At 32.1% G+C, this 12,654-nt stretch overlaps 1 protein-coding gene across 2 annotated transcripts in view; it reads right to left on the bottom strand.

The window, feature by feature from the left end:
- Flo2 (flotillin-2) overlaps positions 1 to 12,654 on the bottom strand; it is a 503,689-nt gene that overhangs the window by 291,668 nt on the left and 199,367 nt on the right. The window lies entirely within an intron of this gene.

Raw genomic sequence — 12,654 nt, 5'->3', positions numbered from 1 at the left:
GGAAAGAGATTTGACTCCAACGATGAAATCATCTCAACATTGGACAAATTGTATAGAGCTCAAAGGAGAATATGTTGAGAAGTAGAATGATTTTTTATCAAAAAACCTGGAGATGAGAAACCTGGAGACGAGACCCGCCCTCAAAATCATTTTATTGACGCACGGACTGTATGAACTTCGCAATAATCGGCAGAAGAACATACAGGTCGTCAAAATAATGCTTCTTTTAAAAAAGTTAAAGGACCTGAAATTGTTGACATTCATAAAATCGCCCTTGATGTCTTACATTATGGCTTTGGTATGAAACATTATTGTCAGCAATGGATTGCACTTTATTTAATAACTGATCAAAAGCAGTCACATTTATATGATTCAAAGTGTGCTTAAATTTGTTCCAACAAAATCTAAGGGACATTTAAAGACGATGGATGAGACTAAATCCAATATTATAAAACTAAGCCCAATGCAGATATATATATTTTTTTTAACAAACACAAACTGCGAAGCATTTTGCTTGTCTGCAGATACACCCAGAGTCTCTTACGGGAATCGAACCCGCAACCCTCAGATTAATAGTCCAGCACACTATCGACTGGTATATCGATGATAATGAAAACAGCTTATTGATAAAATAAGTATTAACACACAGACATCACAAAAGTCATTCATTGGATTCAAGGAAATATATTTTACATGAGTTCTATAGTTGAAATAAAAAAAGTCGACGTTTCGACTTTTGCTGTTTATGTAAAGTTGACTTTCGACGTTTGCGGTTTTGAGAAAGGATTGAAATGTCTTAATTTTTGAATATTTAATGAAGAAATTGATGATTTTTGGAGGAGATTATTTTTAAAACTGACAATTATTTAAAACCAAAAATGTGGTAGCTCCCTTCCCACAAGCAATCAAGTAGAATAGATAGGATTTGAATGTCACATAGTCTGGTAAATCGATCACCATGTGTTCACCCAGAAATGCAGGTATTCGCCTCTTAAAAAGCAGAACAGTAACAGAGAATGTGAAAAACTGCTTCCATTTCTGCTTGAGTGTTAACCGATTTATTTGAATGATTTGTTAACACTTCTATTAGCGTTATATAGTGGGACAGAATAGAAATTTTTTGAAAATAAATCTGGCATTTCTAAACGGCTGGTTCGATCGGAATAAAACTTGACGTGGGCATAAACCAAGGAGTATTCGAGTTTAAGTTATTAAAATGGGCTCTACAGATGCTCCAGGGGCGGCGCTATGAGAGCTCAAAATAGGGTACCTTCGACATGTAAAATTTTTAAACACGCGCCATTTGTTTGTTTCCCATCCGATTTCAAACATTTTTATATTTTTGGAAAGCGCTCGACTATGTACTATTTATCTCTTATAATTTCCGAGTTATAGGCATTTCAAAATATAATTTTTAAAATTTTGCCATACCTTGGTCCGCTTTTTTAAAAATTTAGGGGCGCACTTTTGGAATAAATGGAGTCGATTTTTGTTAGTTAAACAACTAAATTACAGAGCAATATCAATTATGAATCCAAAAATAAACGATTTTCAATTCAAAAATGTTGCTGTTTTTTGGAAGAAAAGGTGACTTAACTTTTTTTTATTAAATAAAAACTTTCTTTAAGAACATATAACATATATTTTATGTTTTTGTGTAAGGTATCTTTACGGAAAATATTTTGGTATAAAAAATATGTTCTTTTTCCGAATATGTCAGCTTTACGTCCTTCGGAAATATACATATTTTTTATCAAAATTTCAACATTGGGCCACATGTTCTAAAATCCCAAATCTGGGATCAGAAAACGGAAAGCAGCTTTAGAAACCTTGATATGCTCCCTATTTATCTCCAAATTGGAGCATATCAAGGTTCCCAGCCCCGAAGGAAATGTGGACCCTATGGCCAAAATTGTAAAAAATACCATTTTTGGGATTTTCGCTAAAATTTTTAGGAATTGCGGGATTCATTTCGACCTTTTGACAAGTTTTTTTTCCATTTTTTGTTTTGTTAATAAATAAAGATTTTATTACATATTTATTGAGTTTCTAAAACTAAAATTTGTATCAACATTATAATAGGATTGCAAATATTAGGACCAATTTGATCCACATTTATTCCGAACTAATTTTTTTTGATTAGATCTTACAAAAAAAAAATTAAGTCAATATCTCAATTAGATTCAAAAATATGCCACTCCCACTAATATTAATTTCGCTTAGAATATTTCAAGATTTCCTGATCGCCAATATATCGGTCTTAAAGGCACGAGCATTGTCTGTAAGATGTATTTAGAACTTTAATGCCAGTTCATCGCAGTAGACACTGCCTTTTATTCTCTTATTCCCATCTAACGTTGAAAAATTACAAAGAAAGCAGTCATCACTATTAAGGACAATAACATTTGCCCATGGCACATTCGCAATAATAATATTCATATTGATCTCAATGTCCCCATAATACGCGTGGAGATCAAACTTTCCAGTTTAAACTACCTGTCAAAACGACTGGATCACCCAAATCTCCTTGCCAGGGAGTTGCTGTCATTTGAGGGTCATAGACGACTGCGGCGATTGGAAACACTGGATCTGGCCAGATAATCATTTATATTTTATTTATTTATAATTTTTCACTAAACAAGAATCAGAAACTCTATGAAAATATGAATTGACCCCAAGGTTCGAAAATATCTACTACAAATTTATATATGGAATTAAAAATAGTTAATTGTGTTTTAGAAAATGTTCCATAAAAAAATAATAAAAATTCACCCCTATCGCGAATCAATATTTCACATGAAATATGTTCCCTTTTCCCATTTTTCGTTCATCAACTTTGTTCATGTGCAAAAGTTCCCCTTGTGAAATTTATGTTCCCATGAAATATCCATTTCCCTCGAAGAGAAAATTGCTGTCGTGATATTCACATGAACTTTTCATTCACAATAGTTGATTTTGTTCGTAACAGCTGTTTATTGTTTACAAAATTCCATCTAAATATTTCACAACATGGGAATTTTTTTCACGTGAAAAAAGACCATGAACGAAAAATGGGAAAAGGGAAAATATCTCATGTGAAATATTGACTCGCGATATTTAAAAATTATTCAACTGAGATAATTATTTAGTGTCAAATGAGGAAATGTTTATATAAATTGTTGGTCCGAGAACACTTCATTGTGGAACTTCATAGTCCTCTGTCATGTTATTATTGTACATTATCTTAACTTTGTAATAACTTCGGAATCAGTAGAGTTGTTTTGGAATATAGAGGTAATTAATAGATTTTACATAAAGGCTCTTAAATGGTAAATTAATAAAAGATTTCTTAAAATTACACATAGGTTTTTTTGCAGGCAAGACGACTAGATATTTATGCCAACCTTTGTGCGTCTCTGGAAAGATAGTTGAAGAATATTTTCTTAGTTTAAAAAATTTCTTTAAGTTTATTTATTGTTCCATGATGTTTAAAATGGTAAATTTTCTTTTTAATATTTTATGAGGTTTCACATTAAATAATAGTAGTTAAAATTTAAGTTGTGTTGCTAAGTTTATTTTAAAATTCAATTATTTTATACAACTGCTACAATTACACTCATTACGTACTTGCAATTGTAATTTACCCGCCTAAAAGTATACATTCTCTTTTCCACTGAATTTCAATGAAAGAAAAACTAAAATCAACAAACTACTCGTAAACAACCGTAGCAGAAAAACCAGCTTATTTGTATATCACTTATTATTACCAATCAATCATAATAAAATTAAAATATTTTATCAATTCTTATCAATCGGAACATGAAAAAAACAACACAAAATCGAATGTTCAAAAAACCTGAAACGTAATAATATTGTCAACATGTAAAACGGTGTTAAATGTTTGCATTTCTTTATGTTTCTTTGTAGGAAAATAAAATAAAAGAAATAAAGACAGAAATGCTGGTAACACATACATATAATGAATGCAGACAGGTATTACTTAACTGTTTTCGGTTTCTTTCTAACCATAAAGTAAGTGTGACCAATATTATTAAAACGAGACACCATAAACCAAATGTCAAAAGACTATTTTAAAATTAAAAGTGTCTAAGATATTAGGGGCTTATGGTGGAGGGTGAAACTATGACAATGTTTTTATTAAATTGTTAAAAATTTATTAGTTTAGCCTACTTTTCTAATTATATTACAACTTCTTGGAATAAAAATCAGACATAAAATCAGACATAGCATGAATCCTGGAGCGTGGAAAACTGGGACTCGTTTCCAGTCCAGAACAAAAGTTGCCACTCAGTCTTATCCAATCAAGGCAATAGTTCTTCTAATTTAGTGTAGATCCCTGGTACAAATCAATAGCATTGTCCATTATTAAGAAAGTTATTCTCAAAAAAATACACATTTCCTCGAAGGCCGTCAATTTCAAATCCTTGACAAAGCTAACGATTTGAGAAGGCATACAATTTTATGATTTTTTTGCTATTATATTCATCCGTTATCATAATAAAAAGTCACTTCATAGCAGAAATATTAGAAGGAGTCAGTTATTTCCAAAAGCATCTGCATAGTATCAATCAGTATGTATTAAAAGGGAATTGGTTAGATAAGTTCTCCACAAAAGATTAGATCTTGTTCTATGACCGGGATTGCTACAACTTACGGATCATTTGTTATTACAGATCATTTGTTATTGTGCTTTATGAATTTCCCGCCTATTAAATCAAGGGGCGGCACTATGGGGGCTCAAAGTAGGGTACCATTTTTTTTGATTTCCATCCGAGTTTTGTTTAGATAAGTTAATTTTTGGTCTTAAAAAAAAAGAATTTGAAGTCAATATCTCAATTATATTAAAAAATATGCCACTTTTAAAAATCAGTCTTTCAAAAAAATGCCTTGGGATTTTAGAACATGTGGCCCAAATTTTAAATTTTCATAAAAAATAGGTCAATTTCCGAAAGACATCTTTTATACCAAGATGTTCTCAATAAAGATACCTTACAAAAACATATACAACTGTTATGTTCTTAAAGAAAGTTTCTTTTTATCAAAGAAAGAGTTAAGTCATCTTTTCGCCCAAAAACAGCAAAATTCCACCAATTTTGTATATTTAAATTGAAAATTGTTTATTTTTGGATTCATAATTGATATTGCTCTGAAATCTTGTGTATATTATTGGTAATTTAGTTGTATTTTATTTTTTTTATTTTATTTATTTAAATCGCCAAGGAAATTACAATTTCTTACAGGCTAGCATAATTCTTAAATCTTAATTAAAATGTATTTACTATACTTAGTATAATTTAAAAAATACAAAGTTTAAATGTCATCAGTTTAATAAATGAATACTCCGTTTGATGACGTTAGGATCAGTCGAATAGTCAATAAGATGATAGAAGTTATTGAATTGAGCACTAACTCTACGCATTGGATCAAAGTTTGCATAATTTGAACGGAAATATTGGATCTTATGTGGGATATAATTCCTTTTTGGTCGATTTGGAACTATGAATTCGATTTTACGAAGTAGGAATTCCGAATTAGTTGTTCCATTCAGTAAATTAACCATGAATGAGATATTCATATATATTCTTCTACTTTTTAGAGTAGGGAGTTTTATGAGTGCTAATCGACTTTCATATGATGGTAAATTAATGTTTGAATTCCATGGGAGTTTGCGAAGGCAAAATAAAAGAAATTGTTTTTGGACGGATTCAATTTTCCTTATATAGGTATCGTACTGCGGATCCCAGACAACACTAGCATATTCTAAAATTGGTTTCACAAGTGACGTAAACAATTGCTTTGTGACATAAGGATCATCAAACTCTTTTCCCCAGCGTTTGATGAAACCTAATACCCCTTTGGCTTTGTTAATAGTTTGTGAAATGTGAGAATTAAAACATAATTTATTATCAAGTAATACGCCAAGATCAAGGAATATCTCAACTTTATCAAGTTGATGATCATAGATCGAGTATCTACAGATTACTGGACTTCGTCTCATAGATGGATATCCAGATACTCGACGTTTCGAATTGACGAACTGATAGAATGATTTAGGATTATTTTTGAAATTTCTCCTTACTTTAAAAATATATTTATTGTAACATTGGATATTTACTAAATTGTAAGCTGATCTGGATACTGAGTATCTCGCGTAATCAGTTGATAGACCAGATTTCCTGTATTTTTTATAATGTTTATTTTTCAAATTTTTTAAACTCGTAAGCTGCGTGGTGTTCCAAGGAGGACCATTCGGAATTATTTTCTTCATCATTGGAATAGATGATTTAAAACATTTAAATAAGCCATCATAAAATTGATTTAGAATTAGATCAATGTTATGGGGACTTAAATTGTTATTAGGATTAATTTAGAACCAATTTTCCGTTGAGAGTAGGTGATTTAATTTGGAATAATCATCTTTCTTAAAGTCAAAGACTTTTTCCTCATTTAGAGCAGGTTTTGCCGATACTTGAGTTTTTAAATATGCACTAATTTCAAGAGTAGGGTGATAAGCATCTTCTGGTGTAGATAAAGGATTAATGCGTTGTACATTAAATTCATCAGGTTGATCTACAAACACTAAATCCAGTAGTTTTCCTAATGAATTCGGTATGCTATTTATTTGAAAAAGTGCCAAATCTGCAATGGAATCTAATAGGTCTACATTTGATTCGGAATTTATTGATGGACTTAAAAAGTAAGAATCAGGAGTTTTACACCACATTATGTTCGGCATATTAAAGTCTCCTAGAACAATAATTATGTCATCAGGTTTGGATAGTTTTACTACGAGCTTTATCGCTGTAGCGTGTAGTTCATATATGTGGATACTTGACGTAGGAGGAATATAAGAGCATGTGATAAATACAGTCCTAAATTTAGTTTTGACACATGTAGCGATGAATTCGATATCTTGGACATCATTAAGGATTATTTCTTCTGAAGGAAAAAGAGTTGAGACGGCAATCAAAACTCCGCCGCCTTCCTTTCCAACTCTATCGCGTCTATAAATTTGGAATTTATTGCACATTATTTCGGAATTGTGGATCCTCTTCTCAGGTTTATCACGGAGCCATGTTTCAGTTAGAACTATGATGTTATGTTCAATGTCGAAGCTTTGAAGATAAAATGACTTTAATTTTGTATTCATGCCACGAACATTCTGATAACCGATAGAGATTAATGTAAGATTATTAGATTGGTCAAGTCTACAAAATTTTAAAATTTCAATTTTGAAATACCTATAACTCGGAAATTATAAGAGATAAATAGCACAAGCAAGCATGTTTCCAAGAATATAAAAATATTTGAAATCGGATGGGAAACAAAAAAATGGCACGTGTTTAAAAATTTGACATGTCGAAGTTAACCTAATTTAAGTCCCCATAGCGCGCCATAGCGCCGCACCTGGAATATTTGTAGGACCCAGTTTAATAACTTAAATTTGAATACTCCTTGGCTCCGCTCATGTCTAATTTTATTGCGATCGTGCCAGCCGTTCAGAAATGCCAGACTTATTTCCAAACAAATTTTGATTCTGCCCCACTGTGCACCGTCAATTTCAATGGTTAAAAAAGCGGTTTACTGAATTTCGTTGTGGCCGAACAAACACGAAAACAATTGAACAAATTCACGATATCGTGTTGGCCAATGGGAGTTTGAAAATGTGAGAGATTGTGGAAGCAATAGTCATCTGACATGGTTCAGTGGTTTCAATTTTGATTGATCACTTGGGTATGATAAAGCTTTCCGCAAGATGTATGCAGCAATCGTGTGACAACTTCGCAGGAGTGTTTGGCGTTGTTCAACGGCAATATGGAGTTTTTCACCGTGGAAGAAACGTGGATCCACGATAAATCTTATTTTTTTAAATGGTTAAAAAATTATAGAAACGTTAGACAAAGTGTATAGAGCTTAATAATGCATCTATCCTCCTCTAAAAATAAGTGACACAACGTTGAACAAGTTTAATTTGATCTGCTTAAAGAATAGTTGTGTCGGAAGTGACCGAAAAGTCGAACAGAATATAAAATCCACCCTATTGTGGAGATTTTAAAAAGACCAACAAACACCATGAATGAGAGTAAATCAATTAAATTGATTATAAATACTTGTTACATTCCTGCAAGTTCTCCTGCAACTTAAAACATTGCCCTAGTGCAAGTTGTATTAAAACCTAAATTAAAACTGTATTGTTTGGCAAAACCCCCAAAAATTCCCAGGGAAGTGAATGTATTATTGTTTAGTGTTCCATAATAGATAAAAGAAATATAAATATTCAGCATTATTACAAATATTATTACAGCAAAAAGTCACAAAAGCCTAAAAAAAAACAGCATAAATAAAACTAGGTAAGTGTGAATATTCTGTGGCTACTTTATGGAAGTACGAGCAAGTGGTGAATAATATGAGTTACAACCGCTATAGACCTCAAGACAAAATTGAATTTATGTTGAGGTTTATGAGTGTAGCCATCAACAATTTAAAAAGTTGAAAGATACTCCAAGGTAAGCAAAGTTTAGCTAACAAATTATGAATTTTATTTTTGCAAAAATAGTGAAAATTAAGATAATATTAAGTAGTTAGAGTTGGGGAGCTAAATATTACCCATTTTTCAAAGATGTTTAGTTATTAAGTAATTAAAAGGGATTTGCATTTGCTGTTCGGTGTTGAAATAATGTAAATAGTGTATTCGAAACCCCCCAGTGTAATGTTAACGCCGTCATAATTAATTTTATTTTTTGTTTTATAATTTATTTTGTTTAAACTTTGTTTACATGTCATTAAGTTGTCACCTTGACATGTGACAGTACCGGTAGTAAATTATGTCTTTGTAATTGTTGTTTTTTTTCTTTATGCGCTCACCCACTTTCATTAAAAAAAAGTGTTTCAGGCCATAAACGTTTGTTGCTGTTACTAAAAAAAGTACAAGTATTAATGACTTTTAGGGTTTTTGGTAGTGTAATATTATGAGGTTTTGAATTTCAATTAAAATTTTTCAGTTTATGTGTTACGATATTGGTATTAGCAGGAGTTTATGTTACCATTGTGTTCAAGAGTATTGTTACATAGCTGAGTATTTCTTTTTTCTCACCACAGGTGTGTGATTTAAACAAAATTCCAGATTAGTTAAGTTACCTAAAAAGAGAAGGTGTAAAAAAGGCTTGTTAATAATAATGATATTGAAGAATAGGTTTAAAAATTAAATTCAAAAGAGACTTTTGAGTAGATAAAAATAAGTTAAAATTTAAGTTTCAAAATAACCCAGAGCCCATCGTTTGGTCAATAAAGAAAGTGAATTTTTCAAAAGAAAATAATTCGAATTTGAAAACTTTTCAATTTTAATCGAAATACATAACTTTCATGATAAAGCAAACGATATTAAATGGCTTACAACCATCAATATATTGTAATCCATCATGAAATTCTAGACCTTTTGTATGCTCTGCAGTCTCTAATTCTCTTCGTACCCGTAAGTCCTTCAATAGCTCCGACTATTGTCATAATTTGAGAATTATCCTGTAACCAGACCTTCGATTACCCTAATACTATAGGATCCAGTAGAAGTCTGATACCAGTATAGCCTTGGAGTTATTTGAAGAATCTTTTCCATATATTCCTATTCAGGATCCGAGGATACCTACCTACTGGATCCGAGGATATTTTTAACGCAGTTGTTTTCCATGATTATGTAGTGCGAAATATCCGAATTTCACGGAATACATGTGAGGAAACCAAATTCGTATGGCTTAATTGTCTTGGCCTCAGCAGAGCTGATTTGTAAAGTAAGCCTCTATTCTCCACTCCCACACAGAGAAAACAGATTCGTGATAGCAACCGAATTTGTTGTCCATCGAATGATTCGGTTGCACACATATAATTTTTTAGTTCTAACAACAGAATGTCAGTTGATAAAGAAGAATTTCAGTTGAGGCAACCAAACTTTAGTTACCTCTTCCAAAATATTATAGCCACAACTGTAAAATTCGGTCACTAAGATAGAATCATTCGATTGGCAACAAATTCGGTTGCTATCACGAATCTGTTTTCTCTGTGCATTCTCCTCAACGTAGTAGCTATAGATTGATATTCATAGCCTCCTGAGGCAAACTTCTTTTAACTCCATTCATGCCAACTCATTCCCTTATTACTTTAACCCAATTTAAAATCATTTACTTATCTTCTCAACTTAAAAACTCTTTAATCTGCTAACAACATTTTAACATTCAAGTACTTTCACGTTTTTTTTAATTTCTTTACACAAAAATGATCTTGTTTGCAACTAAAACACTCAGCGTTACATTGAAAATGAATTTGACATTTGGCTTTTGCGCTTTAAATGAGAAAATCATTTTACGGAAATGCAACATGACAAGTTGGGCAGATGGAAACAACGTTTCTTCAAGCTAAATAACTAGACCACCGAATTTATGAAAAGCCACATTAAACGAGAGTTACTGCAAATGGAATTTTCTTTTGGTAACGCCTGACTAAATAAAGAAAGGTGAGACTTACAGTTTGTTTGGTATTTAATGGATTATGTTTGAGATTAAATTGAAATCAAGATTATGAAAGATATTAGTTGTTGTGCTGTTTTGTGTTGATAAAACGTTGAAGATAGATAATGAGGAAAATGTTTCATTTTACGACAACATTAAAAACATTTTGAAATTAAAATTTGTGGCAGTTATTATATAAGGAATACTTTGTTAACTAAATTAATTTGAAGTTTAAAATAATTTTGCGCTAAATCATGATGTTTTAGATATAATTATTGGAGTTTTTTTATTAAAAAATATTTAAATTCCACAAATTTTTTCTGTTAGGGCCGTTTTCTCATTAGGGTATTATCTTTTTTCCCAACGAAAAACTGCAGATTAAAGAAATTTGGTTTTCTCAATGTCTCATTTGCTTCTATTTTGTCGCAAAGCTAACCCGACCTCATCTGCCAATTATTTATTTATCGTACAGATAAATTCCATCAGCTGACTGCTGTTCATAGTATTTATGTGTTTGTGTTTTTGTAAACGAAATTAAAGAGATTTTATAAGAGGAATTAACATTAATTTGATGGATGATGAACTCGAAGAACATGAATTCCAAGCGAATGCTGAAAGAGTTTTTCATGCCAGGCCTAACTACCTGGCAGACACGCAGGATAATGATTTTTTCAAAAGATTCCGGCTGTCGATGGCCGCATTAAACAGCTGCCTTCAAGTGGCAACATGTAAACATGTTGCCACTTGAAGGCAGCGTTCCCAACATTCACATCTATTTCGAGAGTTATTGCCATCTAAAAATAATGTTTTTTGTCGGTATATTAACGGACAGTTTATCGGCCTAATAAATTTATGTCGACATTTAGTAACAGGCAGTTTGTCGATACATTGAGAAAACGGTCCTTAGAGTGTTTTTACTTAGAAATTGTGAACCTGAGCTGTACCTCGTTTCTGTATTGTATGTGAGAAACTTTTCATTCGAAACATTTATAAACATACTGTTAAACACAGGGCGAATATTAGTAAATCGATATCTGTGTCTGTACTTTTAATCTATTCAGTTTAAACATTACCTAAATCATCCTGTTAAAAACTGAATGACTACAAGAATTTTTAAATTTTTTTCGATGCGAAAACTTCTCACAAGTTACAGAAACGGGGTACTGATCTGGTTTAGAAATCTTTTGGCAGCAAAATGTCTCTTTACAAGGAAGTACTGGGAGATTATGTGATTAGGTGTCTGTTCAAAACGCACTTAGAAACAACCCTCTGGATAATTAACTTCCGACCCATAGTTTTATCTTCCCAACAGAGTCAAATATGTTGGTATAATTGCAATCTGTTAAGAACGGCGACTATCGCCCTTTATTTCTGCAAGAGTATCATTGGAAGAAGTTGGTGGTTGCCTCCGAGTGGATGGAATTGAGAAAAGGGTGTCCGACTTAGGAAGTTGCCTAGAAGCAAAAACATCAATAGAAAACTGCCCGACTTAGAAATGGTGTCAATAAAAAATAAACTGGAATATTAAGATGGACCGGTGCGAATTATTCCAGAAACCTCTTGTAGAACAAAGAACTTTTAATGTTAGCACACGATTTGGTATCTTCAAGTTCCAGTTTGATAAAGCTGCCAAGAGGAACTTATGAAACAATGAAGAAAAAGCTATAGAATTGAAAGGAAACGCAGCAAAAGTTCTTGAAAGCGTACCAGTAAGTAACAGAAATAGTTATGATGACATAATAAATTCTCTACACTGTAAGTATGGTGGAGAACACATGAAAGAAATATACCGAATGGAATAGCGTGGTAGAGTGCAGAAACCCAATGAGACGCAACAAGTCTTTACGACGGAAATCAAAGGCTTGATGCAGCTAACATATCCAGACGAAAACCATCCATTATTAGATAGTTTCAAGAAAGAGGCATTTGTGAATGGCCTTCGTGACCCTGGTGTAAAACATACGGTTTATGCCACACGGAAGTTAATATTTGAGGAAACCATTTCATTTGCTTTGGCACATGAAACAGCAAAGTCTATGCCGCAAATATGCAAGGTGCGAAATATCGCTGAAAATGAGAAAAGTATTGTCGACGATTTAAAAGAGGTTTTGGAGGCGTTTAATGAGAAACAAAATAAATCCATAGTTAAATGTTA

The sequence above is a fragment of the Calliphora vicina genome, chromosome 4 (assembly GCF_958450345.1).
Source record: "Calliphora vicina chromosome 4, idCalVici1.1, whole genome shotgun sequence".
In the NCBI taxonomy this organism is placed as follows: Eukaryota; Metazoa; Arthropoda; class Insecta; order Diptera; family Calliphoridae; genus Calliphora; species Calliphora vicina.
The sequence above is the reverse complement of the archived record's forward strand: the minus strand, read 5'-3'. Positions and strand labels throughout refer to the sequence as shown.